This window comes from Mandrillus leucophaeus, unplaced genomic scaffold, assembly GCF_000951045.1.
Source record: "Mandrillus leucophaeus isolate KB7577 unplaced genomic scaffold, Mleu.le_1.0 Scaffold33, whole genome shotgun sequence".
Lineage (NCBI taxonomy): Eukaryota > Metazoa > Chordata > Mammalia > Primates > Cercopithecidae > Mandrillus > Mandrillus leucophaeus.
In genome coordinates, this window is record NW_012103476.1 from 6,119,532 (window position 1) to 6,126,647 (window position 7,116).

Sequence of the window (7,116 nt, forward strand, 5' to 3'; positions counted from 1 at the left end):
AGAACTAAGGCAGGGAAGGAGAAAAGGTTTCCAGAAGTTGCAGAGTCTAATATTAAGTAAGGTTATAAGAGAATATCTACTAAGAAGATAATATGTAATCAAAAAACAAAGAAAAATAAATGGTAGTAATGTTATGTTCTAGGGCAAGAATGTTGAAAGTATATAAAAAAGACAGTGCAAAGTTTCAGGGCTGAGGTCATATCTTTCCATTATGGCTTCAAGAGAGGAGCAAGAGAGAGAATAGTAGGATATAAGTAAGAAAACTAATGCAGGGTCAAATTATGCTGGACATTTCAGGCCTCCGTATAGTTTATATGTTGCCATTAAACATATTGGCAAAAAAAAAGTAAATTACTTTTAATGGCAAAAACTTCGATTGCTTCTGCACCAACCTAATACAAGGGCGATGGAATTTATTGGTTGTTGCTATAATCACTAATGTCTTTAACAGAGAAAATGATAGACTCAAATCAGCCAATTGCTAATTGAATGTGTGGTAGGAAAGTTACAATATATCCGTGGAATTATTTAAAGAGACCGTAATTTTCTGGAAGTGGAATGTAATTGATGCTGATGCTCTGGCCCAAGATCTGATTATAAGAGGAGCAGAATTTCAAATTGAACTGTTTTCTCAGCAAATCAAAATCAGGGTCATAAAGGGAAAGGATAGGACCCAGAGACTGTTCTGGGTCCTGAGATAAGTGATTCAGGAACATTAAAGAACCAGATCTCCTCGAGCCCTCTAAGCCTGAAGAAGTGGTTCACTTTTCCTTTTTAGACTGTAACAGACCCCTGGAGAATTTCCACTGGACTCCCCTGAGGCAGATATTTTGCAGAAGACTTCCCTCCATGAGATCTTCTCCCACATTCCCTCTTGGCAACTTAACCAGAAGATATGGTTAAGTTCATTTCCATGGGCTTTAGAACTTCTGGACCTTATACATGAGAAAAGAGATCATTCATGGTTGGAGTCACCAGACCTGGTTAATATGTGCCAAAAGGAAACAGAAAAAGCAGTCCTGGTGGCCACATCTTGCAATTACTAGACCAGAATATAAAGCTGGATGAGAGAGACTTTGATGATATGAAGTATTAGGGTTTAAAAGGAACACTGAACTCAGTGGATTTCAAGAGCATCTGACATCAGTCCCAGTATGCCTTAGGCATGGCTCTTGGAAGCACTACGGATCACATTACATAGTGTCAAGTTTCCAGACCTGCCCTGAAAGAGTGTTGTGGAACCAGTATAAAGGCTGAGGCACTGGACAAGCTGGAGTGACTGTGCACTTTGCGATTCCCAATAACATTAGTTTCACTAAGTTTATAAAGATTGCACTTTTTACAGGCTTAACTAGTGGCTGTTGTCCATAGACCGAGAAGGATTAGCAAGTAATGATGTTATGAAGCAAATGTTGAAGATGATATACAGTTCTAGAGGAGCAAAGGAAAGGTGGTAGCATGTAATCAGTACAGAGAGATAAGGACCAACATAATTTCCATGCCAATTATCAGCAACTCAACAATTAAGGAACTCTATTATGTAGGAATCTAAGACAACGGATAAGCTATCATCACAGTTTTTAGGGGAACTATAGAAAGTCTGCCAACAGGGATTTTTGTACGTGTACATATATATTCAGAAAGCAGCTAATGTGGAGAAGCAGAAGGTCAATATCAGCCACTGCAGTGGAAATTTCAATCACTCATCTGCTTTCCAAGCCTGAGCCAACTTTCAGACTGAGAGTCCAACGATTAAAGCAGAAGCTATGTTTTTCAGAGAAATGACCTGATGCCAGAGCAAATATATACTGTAAAGATAATATTCTTCCTCTACTCACAAAGAATCTGTAGGTACATATGGAAAAGGGAGCACCCACATTTTTTGTATAGTGTGTGAATTGAAGGAAAGTCAACTTTTACCATAGCCTCCCTTCAAGAGTCGGTACATATGAAAATCAGGTAATACATTTAGTTTAACCAAAAATTCATTTCACAGTGGATCCAATGAGTCTATATATGCACAATAAAACTTTACTTCCTGAATTCATAATTGAGATGTACGTACATAGTAACTGGCAGGAGACTCACTCTAGCTCCTTGCAATGTGAATGAATAATAATTGTCATAGGAAAGGTCAAGGAAAAGACTGAAAAAGTTCTTTAAACCACAGCCAAGAGACTTCATAAGAGCAATATTGCCTTCCAGATGTAATAGGAGAGATCAGTGCCATTTTTAGAAACCTAAAAAGTTGCAGAGGCACAGTTTCTACTGTATTCTCATTTAAGTCACTTGCTTGGCCATACAAAAATCAAATATGTGATGACAGATTGCAGTGAACTACAGGACACATACTCAAATGGTAGTCAAATACAAAGCTGTTCTGACAAGTGTGATATTACTGGAGTGGATAGACTTGGGTATGTGATACTTGTTAATTTTTATTTTTAGCTGCAGAATTTTAATTAGACACTTTTTATAAATTTAAGTTTTTGATTGAAAATAATATATTTGCTTAAACATAAAACACAGTATGTTTCTTTTACTGCTACAGGTGACAGTGTTTCTCAAGTTTATAGTGATCAAATTTCATTATCCACTGAGTTCTAGGAAAGTCTTGAATTTTAATATTTTTAGACAGAAAGTTTCAAAGGCTTCTTTATTGTCAATAAGCTCTTCAGCTTGCATAAAAATAAAAACTAATAAAGGATTCCGTTTCCATTTGTTATGTCTCACAATTTGTATTTTCTTGGATCCAGATAAAATGTTTCAAAATCTAACAAAACCCGTTACATAAATTAACACATAACATTTTTTCTAACTTTGCTTGTCAAGATAATCTTATAAACAATGTGTAAATAAAATATAATGTACTAATTTCTGGAATTGATACCACATCCTGAAAATATTAGCGAAATTAACTGGAAATAAATGTGCAAAGTTCCATGCATTACAAAAAGAAACATGTTTAGATGAAATTAATTAGGTTGTTATAAATACCATCTTCAAAATTATTGTTAACCCTACTAAAGGTTATGAAATATTTTTATTAAAATTTATTCAATCATTTGCCAAAGTAATAACCAAAGTAATTGTCATACACGAAATATAGAATTTACATAATTAAATATTCAAAATATGAAAATGAAACATTAACTGCAAATTGTATAGCATTCTTTCATTTATTTAACCTCTCTGATCAAAGCAAGCTCATTCGTATTTGTCAAGCAATTGTTCTTTGACTTTTTTTGAACTTGGTTAAAATGACATTTTAATGAAATAATGTGTGGGCATAAAATGGAAAACAGTAATTAAAGGCTTTTCTTCAATTATACATTATTAGTGCCTAGTTTTTCCTTCACTTAATGTTTACCTTTCCAAGGATAAGACCAGAAGACATCTGGAGATTCTAAGGAGAGTGCTAGATCTGTCAAATATTTCAATATACACAGCTCTCATTCTTCTTTTTCCAATAACCTAGTGTAATTTCAGTAAAATAAAATTAGTAGTAGTCAATGATAGACATTTTAAGCCTACTGGGGTGTGTGTGTGTATGTCTGTGTGTGTTTGTGTGTGTGCATGCATTTTGAGTCTTCTTTTAGAGAAAGGAAATGTGAGAGTTGGTTTATGCTGTGTTTGGTCATGTGCTTACTTAATACATTTTGTTTGAAACAACAGCCAAATAAATAGATAAATTAATTAAAATAACTTCAGCTAAATTGTCACACAAACTATATATATAAAGTTAAAACATGGATCAACATTCTTTTCTCTTTTAGGTATTTATGAAGAATAAGCACTCTGTCTCATGGCACGTTTTTGGGAAAAAAAATAAAAAGAATTTTAGTTTTCTAAATTCTGAGTTTCAAATTCCTGCCTCTGTGTACAACTACATTATTCCAAAGAGTAACATCTGAAATATTATATATTGTTAGATCATTATTGATTTAATGATGGCATTGGTCAAGATGTAAAGAGCATTCTGTAAACTAGCACACACAGCTCACAGTTTTTGATGTATTTTTTAAAATAATATCTGTTTTCGTTTCTTTCTTTCTGAGACAGAGTCCTACTTTGTCACCTAGGCTGGAGTGCAGTGGTGTGATTATGGCTCACTGCAGCCTCGACATCCCAGGCTCAAGCAATTCTCCTGCCCCAGCCTCCCGAGTACCCAAAACTACAGACATGCGCCACCATGCCTGGCTAATTTTCCTGTTTTTGTTTTTGTAGAGATGGAGTTTCGCCATGTTGCCTAGGCTGGTCTTTCGCTCCTGGGCTCAAGTCATCTGCTGGCTTCATCCTCCCAAAGTGCTGGGACTATAGGCTTAAGCCACTGTGGCCTGTCTATCTCTTTTCTTATTCTAAGCAGAAAACAAGAAAGCAACCGTGGCAAGATCTGTGACATGGTAAACAAGTGCCGACGTAAACTTAGACATATCTAGATAATCTGTATTGTGTGTGTGTGTTTGTTTGTTTGTTTGTTTGAGACGGAGTCTTGCTCTGTCGCCCAGGCTGGAGTGCAGTGGCCGGATCTCAGCTCACTCCATGGTCCGCCTCCCGGGTTTACTGAGGCAGGAGATAATCTGTATTCTAATGCTCCAGAAGCTCCATTATTTTTATCCTGGCCCTGCCCCAATCTTGATGCTCTCTTTTATTCTGGACTCTTCTCTGGAATGAATAGATATATTTATGTAGTTTTTGTTAAAGTTCTTGTCAACTATATTTTATGATAAAAAATTGCATTAAATTTTCTGTAAGGTATGCAGATACAGCTAAACATACTATTTACAAAACTGTACATTTTAAAGTTGAATTGATCCCTGCTAAGCTACATTGCATCTGTTTCTGTTTCTTTTCATTTTTATTTGGAGAAGCGGTGACTGAGGAAGAAATATTTCATTGTTGTGGTAGTTCCTTGGACACTAGCTTTTTATATTACTTGTAATATGTCAGTCCTAGAGCCATTTTTCTGCACGGGAGTTGGCTTCATACACATTTATAATGGCAGCAGGAAGCCTGAGTGTGGATGCTGAACTACATGCCACTTCCCAGCAAAGAAGGGAATACAACCACAAGAGGAATCTTCTTGACAAAACAAATGCTTCACATTGAAGTTATTTAAGATGTAGATTTAATTTCCATGGGGAAAGGCTGTATCGACATCAACAGCAGAATTTCAACCTGAAATGATGCAGAAATTAACTGCAAGCCAAAATCTGAAAAAGAAAACATGTAGGTCCTTAGTGAGTTATATTTTGCTTTTAGATAAAGATAAAAAGAACACATGAACTTTTTAATGAATGTAAAAAGTTGAACTCACATTAATGTCATACTTTGGAACACCTTGGGTATACTTTCAAGTTGAATAAATTATTGTTTTGATTCATTTAAGAATTAACCTCTGGATATTTCCAAACCTGTGTTCTTTCTAATGTCATTCAAATAATGTGTAGTAGTTTTCATACAGTCCTGGTTTAGAGGTGGTTGTCTAATTTCTTAGTGGCTTTTCCTGAATGTTTTTATATCCAAAGCTACTGAAAAATGTATTTTATGCATTACGACAAAGCTAAACTTTAGTAATGACCCTGAAAATAGTTGTAGAGTGAATTTAAACATTTGAGAAATATTTTAAGGAAGCAACAGCAGAATAAATAAATAGTGAAAAATATTTTTGATGTGAAATTCAGTATTACTCTATATATGTATGGTATCTATCTATCAATACTCTCATGAAACTGCATATCAAAACAAAAAGGACATAGCTCATACATTACAAGAATCAGTGAAAAAAATAGAATTGTTGATCCCAGTTAAAAGTCTGTAAGTTAATATTTGAGATTAAAACATTTCTTGAAAATCATATTGAAATATTTTTTGGATGAAGGTTTCTTAGTCTTAGAATATATATACTCTAAAAAGCAAATAGATGTTTAAAAACTGTGTTAGTTTCCAGGCACACTAAGGTGTTTCTGATGAAATATAAAAAATTTTATTATGACGTAGATTTATTTTGATTTAGCATATTATAGAGTGAACTGGAAGAGGGAGTAAAATTATAGAGTAAAGGGATGTTCATATGTAATGCATAATGTTTTCCACACTATTTAGTTATTGCAACTTGTTATGGGCTGAATATTTGTATCCTCCAAAAGTCGTATGTTGAAATCTTAACTCCCAATATGATGTATTAGGAAGGAGGGCTTTCAGAGGTAATTAGATCATGAGGGCTGAGCCATCTTATATAACATTGGTGTCCTTATAGAAGGAATCCCAGAGAGCTCTCTCATTTGCTTTCTGCTTTGAGAGTACCTAATAAAAAGGCAGACATTTGAAAACCAAAAAGCAAGTCCTCATCAGAGCTCCATTATTTGGCACTCTGATTTAGATTTTCACTCTCTAGAACTGTGGAAAGTAAATTCTTGTTGTTTATAAATCATTCAATTTATGGCTTACAACAACCCTAACTGATTAACTTAACAAAGAAGATAATTCTCTTATCATATTTGACACATAATGAAAACAGAGTTGAGAAAAAACCAAAATAAATGAAGATTTGTGTGTATTGATCTGTATGATGATGAACAAAAATATAACTCTGATATGTACACTGCAATGCCATATACATAGTTCAGAATCATGGACAGTCATCGAAAGGATGCATTATCAGAAAGGTAGAAATCGGAACAGTGAAAGAGAAAAAGATATATAAATATATATATGAGGAAATCCAAAGGGAATAAACATGAGTTAAAACAAAACAAAGTATATGTATCAGTCCATTTTCACATTGCTGTGAAGAAATGCCTGAGACTGGGTAATTTATAAAGAAAAGATGCTTAATTGACTCACAGTTCCGCATGGCTGGGGAAGCCTCAGGAAACTTACAATTATGGTGGAAGGCATCCCTTCACCGGGCAGCAGGAGAAAGAATGAGTGCAAGTAGGGGCAATGCCAGATACTTATAAAACCATCAGATCTCCTGAAACTCACTCACCATCACGAGAACAGCATGGTGGAAACTGCTCCATGATAAATTACCTGGCCCTACCCTTGACCTGTGAGGATTATGGGGATTATAGTTTAAGATGAGATTTGGGTGGTTGCACAAAGCCTAACTAT

The 7,116-nt window shown here is 34.9% G+C and overlaps 1 long non-coding RNA gene across 1 annotated transcript in view; it reads left to right on the plus strand.

The window, feature by feature from the left end:
* Positions 1 to 2,721, plus strand: part of LOC105545469 — a 154,425-nt gene extending 151,704 nt beyond the window's left edge. Inside the window, exon 3 of the long non-coding RNA XR_001006929.1 lies at positions 779 to 2,721. This is a non-coding gene — a long non-coding RNA (uncharacterized LOC105545469). The remainder of the gene's footprint in view (positions 1 to 778) is intronic.
* Positions 2,722 to 7,116: the final 4,395 nt, after the last annotated feature.